Source organism: Capra hircus, chromosome 3 (assembly GCF_001704415.2).
Source record: "Capra hircus breed San Clemente chromosome 3, ASM170441v1, whole genome shotgun sequence".
NCBI classification, from domain to species: Eukaryota; Metazoa; Chordata; class Mammalia; order Artiodactyla; family Bovidae; genus Capra; species Capra hircus.
Genome location: NC_030810.1, coordinates 35,189,224 through 35,213,124, shown reverse-complemented (window position 1 = coordinate 35,213,124; position 23,901 = coordinate 35,189,224). Strand labels below are relative to the sequence as shown.

The window sequence follows — 23,901 nt, the reverse complement described above, 5'->3', positions numbered from 1 at the left end:
AGGCTGTGAATCCATCCAAGATATTTTGCATGGTAGGATACTTCCATGAGGTGAATCCCGGTTACCCAGGGAAACTACAAGACTTGGGGCACTTTCTAACACTTGACTTAAGGCATGGGAGTGAGCTAAGCCAGGCTTTGTCATGTTAGGAGGTTGGAGGGAGGCACTTGTTAAAGCTGGAGGACCACAGCTCTGAGAAGGAAGGCTGAATTCCCAGATACATACATTCTTGGAGAATAGAACTCCCCCAGTGGAGAAAAAGAATCTGAAGTAGAAAGGAGGCAAGGATAGGTGGACTTCCAGGATGGTTCTTTTGGAGGCAAATGTGATCTCAACCACTCAAGTGAGATGACAATGCCCACGCTCTCCGAAAGCTGGAAGCTTGCTCTGGCTCTAGGCCAGGATGTACTCTGAACAGTTTGGAAATAAGAAAGCCCCTGGAGGTTTGCTACACTGCTTACCCATGTCTCCTGGATCTTGCTATTGGGTGGGGAGACAGCAGTCTGCTTGAGTTTCCTGGTGCCAAGTTTTTGTTCCAAAGGGCTGGTGAGGCATAGTGGAAGCCGCCTCTGTCTCCAACCTGGCATATGGGTTAGAGGGCCAAGGGCAGGGCCTTCCGCTATGCTGACATCTGAGGCTAAACTTGAAAAGGCAGAAAGCTCAAGAGACTGACTTGTGTCTCAGGACTCTTCTGAAGGAAACAGGGATTTAGTCATCAGCCACAACAGAGACAGAGTGCAACTGGGTTCCCTCAGTTTGGTCTCAGTCTCCCACTCCTGCTGCCCAAACTTCATCCAGGTGGCCAGGCTGGTCAAGATGTTAGGTCAAGTCTCCAAAGGTCTTATGCATTTCCTGGTCTGCTCTTGGATCAGGGACTCAAAGCTGGGCTAGAAGGAGTGGAATCAGCTGTTGTAGAACCTCAGTAGCTCATCCAGGAGCTGTTTGATCTTGGTTTCAAGGTCATCCCATACAGGCTGAAGCTCTTCTGGGGCCTGGTGGAGTTTGGGGAGCACTGGTCTTGTCTTCTCCTTCCCCACCTTGTCGTGCAATCACCTATAGTCCTACTCTATAGGAAGCCTTCTTCTCACCACCATGTTGAGGTTCTGGGATACGCTGTCAAACTTTTTCAGGGGTCAACCATGGTCTTTTGGATCTGATTCAACTTTCCCTGGCTAAAGGGATCCATCCACTCCATGACTATATCCAGGATGGCCACCACATTCAGAAAGTCCTGGTCTGACTGGAGAGGGGATTAGAGAGTAAGTCTAAGGACACCTTCACAGCTGATTTGATAGCCAAGTCAGCACTGGGGCTTCTCTTCATGTCCTTTTGCAGCCTCCTGGTCTGCTCTTCCAGTTGCTGGAATTTTCCATACATTGTTTCAAAGTCTTTCTCCACTACTGGCCAATCTTGGAAGGAATTCACTTCAGAGTCATAAACATGACCCCGCTGCCAGGGCCCTCAGCTGCAATTCAGTCCTCCTTTTATTTTCAAGGAGACTTGCTTTACTTAGAATGAAAAATTCTCCTGAAGATAAAGTCAACACAAACATATGTATGGTACACAAATATATGTATGGAATATTACATATACAAAGAAAACTTGTAGGGGGTTGTATCAATGCAGAAATAAGAAGTTAGGAGCAAGGAAAAATTCTGTCCTACAAGTTTCAGAAGGATCATGGCTGTGCCAGTGACTGGATTTGAAGCTTCTGGCCTTCAGAACTGTGACACAATAAACTTCAGTGGTTTTAAGCCACCTAATTTGTGGTACTTTATGATGGCAGCACTGGAAATGAATATATATTCTCTACACAAATGATTGCCTAGTAAGCTATAGCTTATCTCAAAAGGATGTTCCTCTCTGTTGCTGGAGATGCTCAAATACAAGTAGGAAGACTACTCAGTGGTGATGTTGTTGAGGAATTTAAATTACCACTTTAAGAGCCCCATCTAGCCCAGATTCTATGATCTTAAGATATGAAGAGCTTCAGTTCAATTCAATCACTCAGTCATGTCTGACTCTTTGTGACCCCGTGGACTGCAGCACACCAAGTGTCCCTGTCCATCTCCAACTCCCAGAGCCTGCTCAAACTCATGTCCATCAAGTCGGTGATGCCATCCAACCATCTCATCTTCTGTCATCCCCTTCTCCTCCTGCCTTCAATCCTTCTCAGGATCAGGGTCTTTTCCAATAAGTCAGTTCTTCGCATCAGGTGGCCAAAGTATTGAAGTTTCAGCTTCAGCATCAGTCCTTCCAATGAATATTCAGGACTGATTTCCTTTAGGATGGACTGGTTGGATCTTTGGCAGTCCAAGGGATTCTCAAGAGTCTTCTCCAACACCACACTTCAAAAGCATCAATTCTTTGGCACTCAGCTTTCTTTATGGTCCAATTCTCACATCCATACATGACTACTGGAAAAATCATGGCTTCGACTATACAGACCTTTGCTGGAAAAATAATGTCTCTGCTCTTTAGTATGCTGTCTAGTTTGGTCATAGCTTTTCTTCCAAAGAGCAGGAGTTTTTTAATTTCATGGCTGCAATCACCACTGCAGTGATTTTGGAGACCAAGAAAATAAAGTCTGTCACTGTTTCCTTTGTTTCCCCATCTATTTGCCATGAAATGATGGGACCAGATGCCGTGATCTTTGTTTTCTGAATGTTGATGTTTTAAGCTAGCTTTTTCACTCTCCTCTTCACTTTCATCAAGAGGCTCTTTAAATCCTCTTCGCTTAGAGGATGATATTGGAGCTTGGAGGGGAATGATTCAGGGATTACATTATAACCTTTGAAGGTTTACCCTGATGAGTGTTGCTAGTACAGTTAGATTTTTCTATATTTGTTTGCCCAATCTTATAAGCTACAGCCATCAATTAGAGACAAAGACTTTAAAGTGCTGTTCAGGTCTTTCTTAATGATTCATCCACTTTCAAACTGTGTTCGTCCTCCAGGTGCATTGTGGATTTAATTGCTTTGTCTATATCTTGCCATTTTTCAGATCTAGGAGTGAAAATGTGTGTTTCAGATGTGAAATACTGCCTTGAACTAAGAAAGCAGGAGTGATTTAAGACACCCAAGCCCCTCAACAGAGCCCTCAAACTCTTTACCTTCTCTTAGAATTTCAGTATAGATACCTATGACCATGAAAACTACTAAGCCTAAAAATAAATTGTATCAGTTTCAAAGATCTCCTATCTATGCTCCTTGCTGGAGACAGGAATCCCTCCCCTTTTATTGTTAAAAAAGAGTCTCAGTATCTTTCTTGAGATTATCCCCCACTATTGGATAGTGATTTATCATTTTCATAAAATTGCAAATGGGAGCCCATTGCCCACGACGAGTCATAAATTATGAAAATGTGTTCAGCTCCTCAATAGGGACTGATCTTATGGGGAGAATTTCCCAGAACTAAATTTAACTGCTTTGCATAGGTTTTCAGGGAGGTTTGATGTCCCTGGCCCTCTGATGAGGAAGGAAAAATAGAAAAGGACTAACATTTGTTAACAACCTACTAGGGACCAAATTCTTTATATGGTACTTAATTTAATGCTCTTAACACAATGAAGCATAATCATCGGCTTCTTTGATAGAAGGTGAAATAGAGGCACAGAGTGGTAGAAGACTTTCCCCAGGCTAGTGAAGGAACAGAGCCAGATTCAAACCCAACTTTGCCTCTGAAGTTAAATCTCTTTTCACTTATTGCATTGCCTTTCTAAAGTGGAACAGTAATATCTCAACTAGCGTAGATGGGGTGGTTTTTATTAACATCAACCTAAACCTTGTGTTCTTCAAGTTCTGATTGATTTGCTCCAAGGAGCCATTAAGAAAGGGCACTGATCAACGGCTATAAATTAACATTTTCTTCATACACAACTCTAAGCAGCTATTTAAAACCTGGGTAATATCTTCTTCTAAAAAAAATTATCAGTTGTCTGGGTATTTATGCTCTATCACTCTTGATTTTTCATCCTTGACTCCATTAATAGAATTTTCCTTAATTCCTTTTCTCTTTTTATGGCTTTGCAAGGGGCTAATTTGCAGGCAAAACTGCTAATTTTACAGATGCTTTCTGCTTCGTCAGCATGAGCCTGAATGAGGAGTTATTAATAGAAGAGTAGGATTCCCTTTTCATCCTTTTGCTTTTGACTGTTGTAGGAGGTGGGACAAAATCCATTATTTAATAACATTTGTTCTTCTTGAAAGGTCATCATTCCAGCCTTTCAGCTTCCACTAAAGTATAGCAGTATCAGCATCCACTTTCTCTTGCTGAAAGGCTTCTGGAATTCCTCCAGGTTACACGGTTGGCATAAAACTGTCTTTGAGATCCACCTTGGGAATGGGGTCCAGCTGGGAAATTCTCTTGGTATTTCTGTGCATTTTCCAAATAGTAATTTCTAGCCACAATTATTTTTAAGTGTTCCAGTCACTTACATTCCTAGAAAGGATGCTGAATTGGGGATATATCAGTTGAAAATTGTACTTGGTTGCTCATAGCAGATAATAGTAGCATAAACAAGAAGAATTTTTTTTTCACATAAAATATATTTTTAAAACAGGCATTTAGAATTTGTATGGTGACCTCACAATGTCCTCAGGGACCCAGGGTCCTTTATTGTCACTACCATGTCGCTTCCATGCCCATGGTCTAAGCCACTAGACTCATGACTGTAAATATATGATTCTAATCAGGAATCAAACATATAGTAAAGGGCACTTTTGGGAGTTTCCCAGAAGCCCTCCCAGGAGATTCTTTTTATATCCTCAAGCTGTAAGGAAGACTGGGAATTACATATAGTTTTCATCTGGGCACATTGCTCTCTCCATAGTATCTAGGGTTATCTTACTAAGGTAGGGTAGGACAATATTACAGGGGCAACTAGAGTAGGACAATATCACAGAGGCAAGTAGCATGTTTGCTACATAGAACAAAAAGAATGACTAAATAAAATTGAGTCAATAAGCTCTTACTAAGCACCTATTTCATGTGTGGAAATGAAATAGAAAGATTAGATTAATTCCTTTAAGGAACAAAAGCTTACATACCTCACATACACAAAACCCTTGCCTTCTTAGCCTAGAATGCTTTTTCCTTCCTTACTCACCTGGAAAACTTGTTTTAATTATTCAAGTCTGTTCTCCAGTATCGCCTGCTGTCTGATGCTTCCTTGAAGATTCTTCCCAAGAAGAATTTATCAGTTGCCAACTGCTCAGCTCTGTCCCTACAGCACTTTATCCTTAGCTCTACTTCGTCACTTGATTCCTCAGAGACAGTAAGCTGAAGTGAGGATAACATGAGACCTAGAAAATGCTGACTTCAACTCCCAGGTCTGTCACTTACTAGCATTAAGACAGATGCTTTTGCCCTTTGAGCCACAGTTTTCCTGCTGCAGAAGAGAGAATGCTCAATTTCACCTCAGGAGCTTTTCTGAAGATTTAATGAGATAATAAGTGCAAAGCATGGCTGCAGGCAGTCCTTAAAATATGCTAGTTTATTTTAGTATATTATATTATATGACTGTTAATGATTTACACAAAAGATAAATAAACTTCTATCTTATTCAAGCCACTGTTTTTTTGTGAATTTTTTTATCATAATCAAAAGAAGCTTAACATCTCCATTAATAAAGTCTTTGGAGATATATTACTTACATATGTTTCCTTAAAAACTCACTTAAGGATATACTTCATCCAAAGGAGAAAGATGTAAGAAGTCAATAGTTGAGAGTAAAGTTCAATATGAAGAGACTGGCCATGAATACTAACCCATGCAACCTACAATTAAATCTAAGTAATTACAGTTACAATTGCAAAATTGTATCTTGAAAATTAAAAATATGTAAATATGCAAATGACAAGAAATAAACCATAATAGAAAGGTATAAAATGTCCAGGTTATAAAAATAAAATTATATATATATATGTGTATGTGTGTGTGTATATATATATATATATATATATATAGTAAAAGAGCAGTTGATGAAAATGAAACCATATGATTTTTTTGTAGTAGAGACAACAAAGAGAATTCTGTTGTCGAGGATGCTATATTATTAAATGTAAGTCTGACCAAGTTACTTAAAACTAAACACAGCTAAGAATGTAGCTAAAAGCAAACCAGACACTTTTCAAATCTCTAGATTTGATAAAAAGAACAAAGACAAAATTCTCAAACTATAGCTAAAGATACTACAAAAGAGAAAGAAAAAGCAAAGATATACTTTTTAAAATAGCAGAAAATGTAAAAGTCAGATATAAGACCATAGTAGCACTGTTAAAGCAATAATTAGTAATTACAATAAAACTGATCATTAAAATCCTTTTTAAATGTTTAGATAAATCAAAATAAGAACTGATATGCATGAAACAAAACATCCTCAAAAAACTGATAAAAAAAGGATGATGCAGAGAAGCCAGACAATTAAAAAAAAGAAATATATTCTTCTTATTATTATCAGAAAGACTTCAAATCAACTGACGCTTACTAAAAATACAACATGTAATGAGAAGATGACTGTAATAACTTTTAAAGTATTGACATAAACAGAACCAAAGTGTCTGAAGAAAGATTCATGCAATTGCAAGCTAAATAATGAAAAGTTTGTCAGGTATAGAGCACTCAATGCAGTAAGTAATTTGAAATAATAAGTTGATATTAGCAAAGCTCTCTCTCTCTCTCTCTCTCTCTCTCTCTCTCTCTCTATATATATATATATATATATATATATATATTTCTATATAAAGAGAGAGTGCCTGTGCTAAATCAAACCTTATCATCTGAAAATTATCATAGAGGACCCATAGAATAATTTTAATAATCATCATACATTAGAAAATTTTTTTAAACTCAGTGAAATTTAGAAAATAAAATTATCACATACTATATTTTCTGGAATTTATCTCACATGCTAGTAAAGTAATGCTTAAAATTCTCCAAGCCAGGCTTCAGCAATACATGAACTGTGAAATTCCAGATGTTCAAGCTGGTTTTAGAAAAAACAGAGGAAAAAGAGATCAAAGTGCTAACATCCACTTGATCATCGAAAAAGCAAGAGAGTTCCAGAAAAACATCTCTTTCTGCTTTATTGACTAAGCCAAAGCCTTTGACTGTGTGGATCACAAGAAACTGTGGAAAATTCTGAAAGAGATGGGAATACCAGACCACCTGACCTGCCCCTTGAGAAATCTGCATGCAGGTCAGGAAGCAACAGTTAGAACTGGACATGGAACAACAGACTGGTTCCAAATAGGAAAAGGAGTACATCAAGGCTGTATATTGTCATCTTGCTTATTTAACTTAAATGCAGAGTACATCATGAGAAACGCTGGGCTGGAAGAAGCACAAGCTGGAGTCAAGATTGCCGGGAGAAATATCAATAACCTCAGACATGCAGATGACACCACCCTTATGGCAGAAAGTGAAGAGGAACTAAAGAGCCTCTTGATCAAAGTGAAAGAGGAGAATGAAAAAGTTGGCTTAAAGCTCAACTTTCAGAAAATGAAGATCATGGCATCCGGTCCCATCACTTCATAGCAAATAGAGGGGGAAACAGTAGAAGCAGTGGCTGACTTTATTTTTCTGGGCTCCAAGATTACTGCAGATGGTGATTGCAGCCATGAAATTAAAAGACACTTACTCCTTGGAAGAATAGTTATGACCAGCCTAGATAGCATATTAAAAAGCAGAAACATTATTTTGTCAACAAAGGTCCGTCTAGTCAAGGCTATGGTTTTTCCAGTAGTCATGTATGGATGTGAGAGTTGGACTGTAAAGAAAGGTGAGCACTGAAGAACTGATGCTTTTGAACTGTGGTGTGGGAAAAGACTTTTGAGAATCCCTTGGACTGCAAGGAGATCCAGCCAGTCTATCCTAACGGAAATCAGTCTCCTGAATATTCACTGGAAGGACTGATGCTGAAGCTGAAACTTCAATACTTTGGCCATCTGATGCGAAGAGCTAACTCATTTGAAAAGACCCTGATGCTGGGGTCTTTTGATTGAGGGCAGGAAGAGAAGGGGATGACAGAGTATGAGATGGTTGGATGGCATCACCAACTCAATGGACATGGGTTTGGGTGCACTCCAGGAGTTGGTGATGGACAGGGAGGCCTGGCATGCTGCAGTTCATGGGGTAGCAAAGAGTTGGACACGACTGAGCAACTGAACTGAACTGATATTTTCCAGCAGAGGTGCAATAATACTAAAACTTAATAACAGAAAGACATGTAAAATTCATTTATAAATGCAGACATGGTCTCTTAACTTGTATGCCATAAAGGAAGATATCTAGAAAGTATCAATACTTAGAATTATCTGTCATAATCACAAAATGAGAACACTAATATCAAAATATATTACTTTTGCCAAAGATGTAGTAAGAAGAAAATTCACAAAATTTAATTAAAATATATTAAATATATACCTAAATAAAACTTTTTAAAATAAACAGTATAATTCCTAAATAAATCCAAGAGGAGTTCTCTTGAAGAAATAAATGAAATAAATCAGCCATCAGTTGTTGTAAAAAAATATAAATGGGGAAAAACAAAACATATAAATTTAGAAATGAAACAGAGATGAATGTCTAAAAGTTACAGGGAAAATTACTATAAATAATGTTTGTATAATCTACTGCAATAAGTTTTGAAATTCTGGATGAAAGTGATTGTTTTCTATGTTTATAAGTAGATCCAAGAAACAAAATATGTGATTCTGTTCTGCAAATATAGCACACTGGAAATCCAATCAATTATCTCACTGTGCAACACCTACAGATAAGAACAAAATTTTTCAAAGGTATTTGTAAATGTAGAATTGAGATTACAAGACCATAAGCAAAATTCTTAATGATGAGATATGAAAGTAAGAGCATGAATTTAGAGAGGAAAGCAAACACTTTAAAAAGTAACTCTCCTTTGTATATTTATAGACCCAAATATTTATTACAACCTACTATCTGTCCATGGGCTTCCCAAGTGGTTCAGTGGTAAAGAATCTGCCTGCCAATGTAGATCAAGAGACTCGGATTTTGATCAGTGGGTCAGGAAGAACTCCTGAGGAAGGAAATGGCACTCACCTCTGGATTCTTGGGAAATCTCATGGACAGAGGAGCCTGACAGGCTACAGTCCTTGGAGTCACAAAGAGTCAGGCACAACTCAGCAACTAATCAACAACACAACAACAACAGCAGCACTATCTGTCCAGAGTGACATTATGAGACCTAGGGCCAGTACTGGAGAAGGCACTCCACTCCAGTACTCTTGCCTGGGAATTCCCATGGATGGAGGAGCCTGGTGGGCTGCAGTCCATGGGGTCGCTAAGAGTCGGACACGACTGAGCGACTTCACTTTCACTTTTCACTTTCATGCTTGGAGAAGGAAATGGCAACCCACTCCAGTGTTCTTGCCTGGAGAATCCCAGGCACAGAAGAGCCTGGTGGGCTGCCGTCTGTGGGGTCGCACAGAGTCGGAGACGACTGACGCGACTTAGCAGCAGCAGCAGCAGGGCCAGTAAAAGGTGGAAAATAAAAATAAAGACACTGCAAATAGCTGAGATTCCTAGATCATTATGTTATTAATAAAAATGTGAAATTAAAAAAGGGAGAAAAGAAAACATCCCACATGGAAAATCAATTATTTAAGCATTGGAGAAAAAAATATTTCCCATAAGAATTGTTGCCTGTATCAACAGTATCATCAGTTCTGAAGCCACAACCAGTTTCCCTGGTGGCTCAGATGGTAAAGAATCTGCCTACAAGGCAGGAAAACAAGGATCGATCCTTGGGTTAGGAAGAGCCCCTGGAAAAGGGAATGGCAACCCACTCCAGTATTCTTTCCCAGAGAATTCCATGGACAGAGGAGCCTGGTGGGCTACAGTCCATAGGATTGCAAAGAGTTGGAAATGACTGAGCTACTGATACTTTATATCTATCGGATGCCAAAATGCCTGTGCTAAAAGTGGAAAATCTGAGTCCACGAGATACATGGTGATATATATATACATATATATATATATATATATATATATATATATATATACTGTCCTACTAAATGGACAGGAGCCTGGGTGGTTACTGTCCATGGGATCACAAAGAGTCAGACAGGACTAAGCGACTAACTTTCTTTTCTTTCTACAGCCACAACCTAACTATTAAGAATGAATCAGAAGGCTGAAAGAAGAGTCAAAAAGAAATTCTAAATGTTGCGGCAGTTTAGTCGCTAAGTCAAGTCTGACTCTTGTGACCTCATAAACTGTAGCCTGCCAGGCTCCTCTGTCCATGGGATTCTCCAGGCAAGAATATTGGAGTGGGTTTCTAAATGTTTGGTAAGTAATCATTGAAATTTAAAATGTAAACAATACATTAGGAATCAGGTAAGATAACAAAAGAATAACTGAATGGATGAAAGAAGCACCTAATGAAATTACCCATAATGCAATACAAACTGAGATATAGACAAGGTAAAAGAGTTTATGAAATCTGGAGAATAAAATAAAGAGGTCAAATATATTTCAAATTATAGTTCTCCCAAAATATTATTTAAAAATTGGAGGAGAGAAAATATTTGGAGAGATAATCACTAAGAATTCTTTTCAACCTACGATAGCAGACAAATGAATCCCATGCTGGATAAATAAATTTACACCTATGCATCTCATAGTAAAACAAAAAAATTACCAAAGAGGAAGACAAATTATTTTTTTTATCTTTATTAGAGTATAGTTGATTTACAATCTTGTGTTAGTTTCTGCTATACAGCAAAGTGAATAAGTCTTAAAAGCAAATAAAGAATTAACTTACCTTCAAGGGAACAGTGATTAGACTGACAATTAGCTTCTCAAAAACCATAACAGAAGTTAAAAATCATGACAATAAAATGTAGTATCAAAGGCTAAGAGAAAAAAAACTGAAAACTTAAAGATTAGTATGCCCAGTGAAACTATTTTACAAGATCAATGGTAAATAGCTTTCAGGTAAATAAAAGTGAGTAGGTTACTACCAACAAATACTTAATAAAGAGTCCTATAAAGATGTATTTCAGGGAAGAAAAATAAAAGACCAGTTTCACACACAAAAAAGTTGTAGATAGAAGGGATAGTGAGCAAATAACAAGGCTAACATGTGGGAAATAAAAGCACATATAGCCTCTACAGAGCATAAATAATCATTTTCAACTTGTAGATTTAGAATAAGACTGCTGCTTCTGCTAAGTCACTTCAGTCGTGTTCGACTCTGTGCGACCCCATAGACGGCAGCCCACCAGGCTCCCCCGTCCCTGGGATTCTCCAGGCAAGAACACTGGAGTGGGTTGCCATTTACTTCTCCAATGCATGAAAGTGAAAAGTGAAGTCACTCAGTCATGTCCAACTCTTAGCGACCCCGTGGACTGCAGCCTACCAGGCTCCTCCATCCATGGGATTTTCCAGGCAAGAGTATTGGAGTGGGGTGCCATTCTCTGAAGTAAGACTAGTTGAAACTAAAACATAAAAGACATCATGCAAGCCAAGAAGTAAACTGTTAGTATATTTTAAGATATTTATATTATTCAGGAGCAGGATAGAGGCATTAATATAATTCAAACTTTCTTAAGCATAAACATTTAAACTTCAAGGTTGACCACAAAAATACTAGAAACTAAGTATATCACTTCAAAATCAGGAGAAAAATGGTATGAGATTTTTTTTTTAAAGTCTGTCCAAAAGAAAGAAGGAAAAAGAATGAAATTACACAGAAGTAAAATAAGAAGCACAAAATGATAAAAATGCAAATACATCAATAATTACAATAACTATGAATGAATTAAAATCTCTAATTAAAAGCAAAATTTGTCTGATTGGATTTTTTAAAATACCCATACTTGTTACTTATGAGTGATAGAAACATAAGGCCACTGATAAGTTGAAATGGAAAGAATGAGATTTCTTTGGAAAACACTATCCAAAAGAAATTCATATCAATTATGTCAAAGTTAAATAAAACTGTGAAAATCCAAAGCATTCTTTAAAATAGAAAATGTTACTATGCAATGTTGGAAAGATAGTCTCTTCAACAAATGGTGCTGGGAAAACTGGACAGCTACATGTGAAAAAAAAATGAAGTTAGATCATTCTTTGACATCATATACAAAAATAACCACATTACGGAGAAAGACCTAAATGTGAGACCTTTAAAACTAGGAAAATATAAGCAGAACACTCTCTGACATAAATCACAGCAATATCTTTTTCAACTCATCTCCCAGAATAATGGAAACAAAAGCAAAAATAAATAAACAGGACCTACTTAAACTCAAAAGCCTTTGCATAGCAAAGGAAGCAAAAAAAAAACTAAAAGACAACCCACAGAGTGGGAGAAAATATTTGCAAATGATGTGACTGACAAGGGATTAGTCTCGAAAACTGACAAATAACTCATGAGGCTTAATAGCATAAAGTAAACCACCCAATCAAAAAACGGGCAGACCTAAACATACATTTTTTCAAAGACATAAAGATAGCCAAGAGGCACATGAAAAGATGTTCAACATCACTAATTATTGGAGAAATGAACATCAAACCTACAATGAGATACCACCTCACACCAGTCAGAATGGCTATCATCAAAAAATCCACAAACAATAAATGCTGGAGAGGGTATATAGACAAAGAATCCCTCCTACACTGTTGGTGGCAATTTAAATTAGTTCAGCCACTATGGAGAACAGCATGGATGTTCCTTACAAAATTAAAAACAGAGCTACCAGATGACCCTACAATCTCACTCTGGGCATGTATCTGGAGGAAAACATGATTCAAAAGGATATGCACATCCCAATGTTCATTGAAACACTGTTTACAATAGCCCAGACATGGAAGCAATCTAAATGTCCATTGACAGAGGAAAGGATAAAGATGTGGTACTTATATACAATGGAATATTAGTCAGCCATTAAAAAGAATGAAATAATGCCATTTTCAGCAACATGGATGGGCTGAGAGAGTGTCATACTGAGTGAAGTAAGTCAGAGGAGAAATAGCAATACCAAATAGCATCCCCTTATATATGGATTCTTAAAAAAAAACACTCTTGAGAGTCCCTTGGACTGCAAGGAGATCCAACCAGTCCATTCTAAAGGAGATCACCCCTGGGTGTTCTTTGGAAGGAATGATGCTAAAGCTAAAACTCCAGTACTTTGGCCACCTCATGCGAAGAGTTGACTCATTAGAAAAGACCCTGATGCTGGGAGGCATTGGGGGCAGTAGGAAAAGGGGACGACAGAGGATGAGATGGCTGGATGGCATCACGGACTCAATGGACGTGAGTTTGATTGAACTCCGGGAGTTGGTGATGGACAGGGAGGCCTGGTGTGCTGCGATTCATGGGGTCGCAAAGAGTCAGACACTGAACTGACCTGAAAAAAAAAAAAAGAATGATACAAATGAACTTACAAAACAGAAAGAGGCTCACAGACTTAAAGAACAAACTTATGGTGGCCAGAGGGGAAGAACGGAGGAATGGATAGCTAGGGGCTTTGGGGTGGGCATGTACACACTGCTCTATTTAAAAAGGATGACCAACAAAGACCTACAGCATAACACATGGAACTCTGCTCAGTGTTTTGTGGTGGCCTGGGTGGGAGGAGAGTTTGGAAGGGAATGGATACACGTATATGTATGGCTGAGTCCCTTTGCTGTTCACATGAAACTATCACAATATTGTTAATAGAATATACCCCAATACAAAATTAAAAGTATTAAAAAGAAAAAGGTTACTACAAAATAGTGAAAGTTTTAATTCTCTGGTAATTTTAGTGATTCTATATCTATATGTGTTTAAGATAACCTCAGAATAATATAAAGCATAAAATAAGGTGAAATTTCAGATGGAAACAGGTAATCTTATGATCTGTTAGAATATTACATAACACAATTATCTGTGAAAAATTAAGCACTGAGGTCAATAAAGATCTAGAAAACTGGAACAACACAATTTACAAAGTTGATCTAATGAATATCTACCTACCTGTCTTGCATCAATGTCAGAGAATACACATCTTATTTAAACACATGTAGACTCTTTACGAAAAACTGTCCTAGGCCATAAAGCAATCTTAACCACTTTCAAAGAATCGTCATCATACAAACCATATTCTCTGACTGTAATGTAACTAATGCAGTAAAAATAACTCACAAAAATATAATTAACTATAAAATAAGAATGCTTCAAATTTACTTTTAATATCAACCCTAGTTAAATAAAATTCTCTACCTACTCTTCATCATCCTCACAACAGAACTGAGTGGAGAAAAAACAAAACCCTGCTGATTGGTTTTATTTTAAATTCATGATCATTAAACTCAAGCAGAACTTTAGGACTGCTTGATAATCATGCTAATTTCATTCATGTTCCTACTCCCTTATGTGACTATTCTACACCTTTTTCTCTTTCCCCAAACCATGACACCTGCTCCCATACTTCCCCTAAGCATGTAAAAAGTCTGGTGAACTGGAAAGTTAAACAGTTGCTACAGACAGATCTGCTTTTGATACCATTACTTTACTATAATGTTTTATTGAGGAAATACATAAACAACATAAAATGTACCATTTTAACAATTTGTACAAATTTAACATCTTGCCTGGAAAATCCCATGGACAGAGGAGCCTGGTAGGCTGAAGTCCATGGGATTGCTAAGAGTCGGACACGACTGAGCGACTTCACTTTCACATTTCATTTTCATGTATTGGAGAAGGAAATGGCAACCCACTCCAGTGTTCTTGCCTGGAGAATCCCAGGGACGGGGGAACCTGGTGGGCTGCCATCTATGGGGTTGCACAGAGTCGGACACAACTGAAGTGACTTAGCAGCAGCAGCAGCATACAGTTTAGTGGCATTAAGTATATTCACAATGTTGTGTGACCATTACCACTCTAGTTCCACAACTTTTTCTTCACCATAAATGGAAAGCCTATATCTGTTAGTAATCACTTCCAATTTCCCACTTGCACCTCTTTGCAACTACTAATCCCTCTCTGTCCCTACGGATTTGCCTATTCTGAAGATTTTATGTAAACAGAATCATACAATTTGTGTTCTTTCAATACTTGGCATCTTCTTTTGCTAAGCTTCGTGTTTTTAACATTCACACACATTGTAATCATGAGTCAGTACTTCATTCCTGTATATGGCTGAATAATATTCCATTGTATGGACAGTCCACATTTCATCTGTCCATTCGCCAGCTGATGAACATTTGGACCTTTTGGCTATTGCTGAACAGTGCTGATAGGAAATCATTTTAGATGCATCCAACTCTATTTGGCAAATATTGAAGAAAGCGGCAGTAACTCCACTTGTTTCCCAAGTGCTCTAGAGCCCGCTCCTTTGCACAGGCTGCCATCTCCACTCCCACACGGCCGTCATTTCAGTTTCATCTTCTCCCAGTCCCTCTTCTTTTACCCAATATAATCCAGCTACTCACCTTGCCAGCCTCCATCTCAGGCTCTTGCTTATCTCCTTTCCTCATATTTATCACAATTTATGATGTGGTTGTCAACTGTGTTTAATATCTGTCTCCTCCACTCTCTAAGGAAAGTCAACTCCTTATGGATAAGAGACCCTATCTACTTATTTACCAAGGAGTTGTTCTCAGCACTAATGGCACTGTCTGCCACATAGCACGGGTTTAAATAACACCTAGTCACTGCAGATGGTGATTGCAGCAATGAAATTAAAAGATGCTTACTCCTTAGAAGAAAAGTTATGACCAACCTAGATAGCATATTCAAAAGCAGAGACATTACTTTGCCAACAAAGGTCTGTCTAGTCAAGGCTATGGTTTTTCCTGCGGTCATGTATGGATGTGAGAGTTGGACTGTGAAGAAAGCTGAGTGCCAAAGAATTGATGCTTTTGAACTGTGGTGTTGGAGAAGACTCTTGAGAGTTCCTTGGACTGCAAGGAGATCCAACCAGTCCATTCTAAAGAACAACCCTGGGATTTCTTTGGAAGTAATGATGCTGAAGCTGAAACTCCAGTACTTTGGCCACCTCATGCAAAGAGCTGACTCTTTGGAAAAGACTCTGATGCTGGGAGGGATTGGGGGCAGGAGGAAAAGGGATGACAGAGGATGAGATGGCTGGATGGCATCACTGGCTCGATGGACATGAGTCTGAGTGAACTCCAGGAGTTGGTGATAGACAGGGAGGCCTGGAGTGCTCCAATTCATGGGGTCGCAAAGAGTCGGACACAATTGAGTGAACTGAATTGAACTGAACTGAATAAAGATATTTAGCTAAATGAGTTTTTGAGAAGTTATCAGACATTTTACTGGGCATTATTTAAATACTTGGAGAAGGAAATGGCAACCCACTGCAGTATTCTTGCCTGAAGAATCCTGTGGACAGAGGAGCCTAGTAGGCTGCTGTCCATGGGGTCACACAGAGTCAGACACAACTGACGCGACTTAGAAGAAGCAGCAGCATTTAAACACTGGAAATCAAATATTGTTGTTTAAACACCTTCTTGACTGGATTAGTAAATATTGTCTAGGCATTGTGAGAATAGCTATTAGTTTTTTAATGTTTTCTTACTGTGATAAAAGTCACATAATATAAAACATACTATTTTAACCATGTTTAGCAGTACAATTCGGTGGCACTAAGTGAATTTACATTGTTGTGCAACTCGCACCATCATCCATCTCCCTTTTCACCTTCCTAAACTGAAACTCTGTCCCTATTAAACACTAGCTCCCCATTCTCCCTCCCCTCCCACCATCCCTCAGCATCTGCTAGTGTACTTCTGACTCTATGAATTTGACTGTTCTAGGTATCTTGCATAAATGGAATCCAATGCCACTGTTTTATTTAGTTGGAGCAGATAATGGAGAACTTTTTCAGCCACACCACCTCTTCTTGGAGTGTCCTTTCCCCAGATATTCATCTTCCTCACTCCCTGGATCTTTGCTTCATGGTCTCTCCTTCAAGAGACATACATTAACTACCCTACTTCAAATTACGGTCTGGAGGGCCACTCTACTTGCATGTCTTATCTTCTTTTTTGGACTTATTTTTCTCGTCAATGCTTATCACCACCTGAAAAATCATCCTATTTATTGCCTGCATCTCCCTACTAAAATGTAAGTCCAGGAGGGCCGAAATTTTCATATTTCATTCACTGCTATAATAGTATTCTGCACAATTACCATGCATCATTTCAGTTCAGTTCAGTCGCTCAGTCGTGTCCAACTCTTTGCGACCCCATGAATCGCAGCACGCCAAGCCTCCCTGTCCATCACCAACTTCCGGAGTTCACTCAAACTCATGTCCATCGAGTCTGTGATGCCATCCAGCCATCTCATCCTCGGTCATCCCCTTCTCCTCCTGCCCCCAATCCCTCCCAGCATCAGGGTCCTTTTCAATGAGTCAACTCTTTGCATGAGGTGGCCATAGTATTGGAGTTTCAGCTTTAATTTTTTCTTAATTTTTATTTTTTAATATAAATTTATTTAATTGGAGGCTACTTTATAATATTGTATTGGTTTTGCCATACATCAACATGAATCTGCCATGGGTGCACATGTGCTCCCCATCCTGAACCCTCCCACCTCCCTCCCCATGAGTATCAGTCCTTCCAATGAACACCCAGGACTGATCTCCTTTAGAATGGACTGGTTGGATCTCCTTGCAGTCCAAGGGACTCTCAAGAGTCTTCTCCAACACCACACTTCAAAAGCATCAATTCTTCGGCACTCAGCTATCTTCACAGTCCAGCTCTCACGTCCATACATGACCACTGGAAAAACCATAGCCTTGACTAGACAGACCTTTGTTGGCAAAGTAATGTCTCTGCTGTTGAATATGCTATCTAGGTTGGTCATAACTTTTCTTCCAAGGAGTAAGTGTCTTTTAATTTCATGGCTGCAATTACCATCTGCAGTGATTTTGGAGCCCCAGAAAATAAAGTCTGACACTGTTTCCACTGTTTCCCCATCTATTTCCCATACCATGCTTACAAGTGTTCAATTAAAATATGGTGAATGAATAAATAAAAAATGAATGGAAATATTTTTTTCCTAGGTATATGGGTTGACACCACTTCCAGACTTTAGATTTTTCCTTCCTATCTAGAATGTGTAGGACTCTATGGATTCTGGCTTTGAGTCACTAAGTCTTAGCAGTGACCCTACTCTTGGGTTCTATTCTGCTTCCAAGGATCAGAAGCCTGATCTGCTTCCCTACCTTGTACTTAAATGTTACTCTTCTGAGCTCCATTCTCCTCCCCTTTCAAAGACATATATAGTTACAATTCCTGCAAATCACAGTATCTAGTACAGGCTTTCTCTATCTTCTTTAAATAGGTTGACCTGGACAGTCATACTAGGGACTAGGAAATAATGTTTATTTTGTGCCAGGTATTGTGTAAGTTGTGTCTCATTTAATTGTGATAATAATCCTAGGAGTTAAATGGGTATTATTCTATCCCTTTACAGATGAGGAAATAAACATCTATAATTAAGCCCCAAATCAACCAGCATATAAGAAATGATGTTCAGGATGAATTCATATGTGTTCGTAAATCTGCAGTTCAAACTATTTCCACCTTTGTATCTTGTATTGATTTTCTATTGCTAAAAAAAAAAGCCCATCATACTTAGGAGTTTAACACAATGCCTCTTCATTATCTCACAGCTTCATAGGGCAGCTATCTGGTACTGCATGGCTATGTTCTGTACTCCAGCTAAAATTAAGATATTAACCAGCTGTGTTCTCATCTGAAGCTCAGGGACTATTTCAAGTTCATTTCTGTTATGCAGAACTCAACTTTTTACCGTCATAGGACTGAAGTCCCAATCACTTGCTACCTGTTAGTACAATCTATACTCGGCTTCTAGAAACCACCCACATTTCGCATCACATGGCCCCTCAAGACAGTGGCAGACCATGGAATCTTTCTCATACTTGCAGTCTCTCTGAGTTCTCCTTCTAATACCAGCCACATAAAACTCACTGCTTTTTAAGGGTTCATGTGATTACATTAGACCTATGCTCAAATAGCCTCCTTTGGCCATATGATCATATAACATAATCATGAGGGTGATACCTCATCATATCCACAGCTTCTACTCACATTCAAAGGAGAGGCATTCATTATACAGAGATAAAGATTATATCAAGGTCATTCTGAGAACTATGCTTCCCACAGATATTGCAAATCTGAAATGAGCCCTAGTGTTTCATTCAGAGAAGGCAATGGCACCCCACTCCAGTACTCTTGCCTGGAAAATCCCATGGGCAGAGGAGCCTGGTAGGCTGCAGTCCATGGGGTCGCTAAGAGTCATGCATGACTGAGCGACTTCACTTTGACTTTTCACTTTCATGCATTGGAGAAGGAATTGGCAACCCACTCTAGCATTCTTGCCTAGAGAATCCTGGGGACGGGGGAGCCTGGTGGGCTGCCGTCTATGGGATTGCACAGAGTCGGACACAACTGAAGCGACTTAGCAGTAGCAGCTAGTGTTTCATTAGCAGCCACATGGCTTCAAAGCAGGCACCAATATCCTGGTGGCTTTCCTGCAATCCTCAAGATTCCTAAAACAGACAGGAGCAGATTTCTTTTTTAAAAAAAATTCAGTCTGCTCCAATTCCATGAAATTCCATGAGATTCCTTCACTCTCTCCAAGTGTTAGCTGAGCTAGGCCAGGACTGAACCAGTAATAACTGTCTAATGTAAATGATGATGAAAAAGCAAACTTCTAAATACATTCATAAGTGTAACTGGAAACTAGGAAAAGAAAGAGCCAAAATTATTTTTCTTATCTTTATGAAAGATACACTTGGTACCACACTTCCTCCTATAGTATTTGTCTTATTGTTGAGTGTCATGTAAACTCCAAGCTGCAAGAATGAAAGTTCTATCTTGGTGCCCCACACAATGAATCTCAAGATAGTCTGAAATGATGAGAATCAATAGGTGCTAATCATGATTCAACACTGAGGATAAGATGGTCTCTTCAAGTCAAACAAAAGGCACTGCTATCTAGAAAGCCACTGGACTCAGCTTTCCCCTGTTTACCCTAAGCGTACAACTTGATGAGACAACACATCTGCCTCAGATCTCAATAAATGTCCCTGTGGGAGCATGGAAAGTAGATGTTCTTGCTTAAAAGAACAGAAGGATCCTATGACACTCCAAAGTATAACAGAACGTCCTAATGGAACACTTTAACCAGTAGGAACTTTCTGTCTACCATAGGATTTCCATGTCCTCTCTCAAACCTCCAACAAAGAAATGAAAGAAATGAAAATTTACAGCTGCTGGTTTTACTAAATAGCTCTCAACTGCAGCCAGTCCTAAGATCCTGTGAGAAATCCCAAAGTTGCTTTGTTCTCAACTCTGTTAGAACTTGTGAATCTTTTAAGCTTATATTGCCACTATTTTTCCTATCACTTTTGCAAGACTGTTACCTTCTTGATTGAGGAATCTGTGCCTTATTGTATATTTTTATATAATTCAATATCTAGCATCGATCTATTATTATTTTATTAATAATTGATTAATAAAATGTCTAGTGATGTACCACCACTAAATCACTTTCTGTTGTACTGTTTTTTTCTTGAAGTCTCCGTAAGGCTAAATATTTACAAGTTAGTGGTTTGAATTAGGGTGCTGATTATTAATGCGAGCTAATATGAGCCATGCCATGTGTGGCCACCCAAAATGGATGGGTCATGGTGGAGGGTTCTGACAAAATGTGGTCCAGTGGAAAAGGGAATGGTAAATAACTTCAGTATTCTTGCCTTGAGAATTCCATGAATAGTATGAAAAGGCAAAAAGATATGACACTAAAAGATGAATTCTCCAGGTTGGTAGGTGCCCATATGCTACTGAGAAGAGTGTAGAAATAACTCCAAAAAGAATGAAGAGATGGAGACAAAGTGAAAGCAACACCCAGTTATGGATGTGACTGGTGATGGAAGTAAAGTGCAATGCTGTAAAGAACAATATTGCATAGGAACCTGGAACATTAGGTCCATAAATTAAGGTAAATGAGAAGTGGTCACACAGGAGATGGCGCAAGTGAACATTGATATTTTAGGAATCAGTGAACTAAAATGGACTGGAATGGGTGAATTCAGATGACCATTATATCTACTACTGTGGGCAAGAATCCCTGAGAAGAAATGAAGTAGCCCTCATAGTCAACAAGAGTCCAAAATGCAGTACTTGGGAACAATCTCAAAAACGACAGAATGATCTCTGTTCATTTCCAAGGCAAGCCAACAAATATCACAGTAATTCAAGTCTATGTATCAACCAGTAATGCTGAAGAAGCTGCAGTTGAACAGCCCTATGAAGACCTACAAGACCTTCTAGAACTAACACCCAAAAAAAGATGTCCTTTTCATCATACGGACTGAAATTCAAAAGTAGAAAGTCAAGAGATACCTGGAGTAACAGGGAAATTTGGCCTTGGAGTACAAAACAAAGCAGGGCAAAGGCTAGCAGAGTTTTGCCAAGAGAACACACTGGTCATAGCAAACACCCTCTTCCAACAACACAAGAGAAGACTCTACACATGGACACCACCAGGTGGTCAATGCTGAAATCAGACTGATTATATTCTCTGCAGCCAAAGATAGAAAAGCTCTATACAGTCAGCAAAAACAAGACCAGGAGCTGACTGTGGCTCAGATCATGAACTCCTTATTGCAAAATTCAGACTTAAATTGAAGAAAGTAGGGAAAACCACTAGACGATTCAGGTATGACCTAAAGCAAATCCCTTAGGGTTATACAGTGGATGTGAGAAATAGATCCAAGGGATTAGATCTGATAGACAAGAGTGTCTGAAGAACTATGAACAGAGGTTCATAATATTGTACAGGAGGCACTGATCAAGACCATCCCAAGAAAAAGAAATGCAAAAAGGCAAAATGGTTGTGCGAGGAGGCCTTACAAATAGATGAGAAAAGAAGAGAAGCTAAAGGCAAAGGAGAAAAGGAAAGATAAAAGCATCTGAATGCAGAGTTCCAAAGAATAGCAAGGAGAGACAAAAAAAGGTCTTCCTACATAATCAGTGCAAAGAAATAGAGGAAAATAATAGAATGGGAGAGACTAGAGATCTCTTCAAGAAAATTAGAGATACCAAGGGAACATTTCATGCAAAGATGGGCTCAATAAAGGACAGAAATGGTATGGACCTAACTGAGACAGAAGATATTAAGAAGAGGTGGCAAGAATATGCAGAAGAACTATACAAAAAAAGATCTTCATGACCCAGATAACCATGATGGTGTGATCACTCACCTAGAGCCAAATATCCTGTAATGCAAAGTCAAGTGGGCTTAGGAAGCATCACTATGAACAAAGCTAGTGGAGGCGATGGAATTCCAGTTGAGCTATTTTAAATCCTAAAAGATGAGGATCTGAAAGTACTGAACTCAACATGCCAGCAAATTTGGAAAACTCAGCAGTGGCCACAGGACTGGAAAAGGTCAGTTTTCATTCCAATCCCAAAGAAAGCCAATGCCAAAGAATGTTCAAACTATCACACAATTTCACTCATATCAATGTTTGCAAAGCAATGCTCAAAATTCTCCAAGACAGTCTCCAAGACAGTCTTCAACAGTACATGAATCATCAACTTCCAGATGTTCAAGCTGGTTTTAGAAAAGGCAGAGGAACCAGAGATCAAATTCCCAACATCCGTTGGATCATATAAAAAAAAAAAAAAAGGCAAGAGAGTTCCAAACAAACATCTACTTCTGCTTTATTGATTACACCAAAGCCTTTGACTGTGTGGGTCACAACAAACTGGAAAATTCTTCAAGAGATGGGAATACCAGACCACATTACCTGCTTCCTGAGAAATCTTATGCAGGTCAAAAATCAATAGTTAGAACCAGACATGGAATAACAGACTGGTTCCAAATTAGGAAAGGAGTACATCAAGGCTGCATATTGTCACGGGCTTATTTAACTTGTATGCAGAGTACCTCTTGTGAAATACTGGATTGCATGAAGCACAAGCTGGAATCAAGACTGCTGGGAGAAATATCAATAACCTCAGATATGCAGATGACACCACCTTTATGGCAGAAAGCAAAGAAGAACTAAAGATACTCTTGATGAAACTGAAAGAGGAGAATGAAAAAGCTGGCTTAAAACTCAATATTCAAAAAACTACGATCATGGCATCCAGTCCCATTACTTCATAACAAATAGACGGGGAAACAATAAAAACTGTGACAGACTATTTTCTTGGGCTCCAAAATCACTGCAGATGGTGACTACAGCCATGAAATTAAAAGACATTTGCTCCTTGGAAGAAAAGCTATGACAAATCTAGACAGCATATTAAAAAACAGAGATATTACTTTGCCAATAAAGGTCCACCTAGTCAAATTATGGCTTTTCCAGTAGTCATGTATGGATGTGAGAGTTGGACTATAAAGAAAGCTGAGCACCAAAGAATTGCTGCTCTTGAACTGTGGTATGGGAGAAGACTCTTGAGAGTCCACTAGACTGCAAGGAGATCAAACCAGTCAATCCTAAAGTAAATCAGTCTTGAATATTCATTGGAAGGACTGATGCTGAAGCTGAAACTCCAAAACTTTGGCCACCTGATGCAAAGAAGTGACTTATTTGAAAAGCCCCTGATGCTGGAAAGATAGAAGGCAGGAGGAAAAGGGGATGACAGAGGATGAGATGGTTGGATGGCATCAATGACTTGATGGACATGAGATTGAGCAAGCTCTGGGAGTTGGTGATGGACAAGGAAGCCTGGCATACTGCAGTCCTTGGGACTGTGGTCCTTTGTCCAAATAAAGAGTTGGACATGACTAAGTGACTGAACTGAACCAGATAGATATAAATTCTATCTCTGCTGGGAGCCAGTTGTAGTGTGAGCTTACTGTGA

The 23,901-nt window shown here is 38.8% G+C and overlaps 1 pseudogene; it reads right to left on the bottom strand.

Moving 5' to 3' along the window:
* Positions 709–2,962, bottom strand: LOC102184580 (annotated as a pseudogene).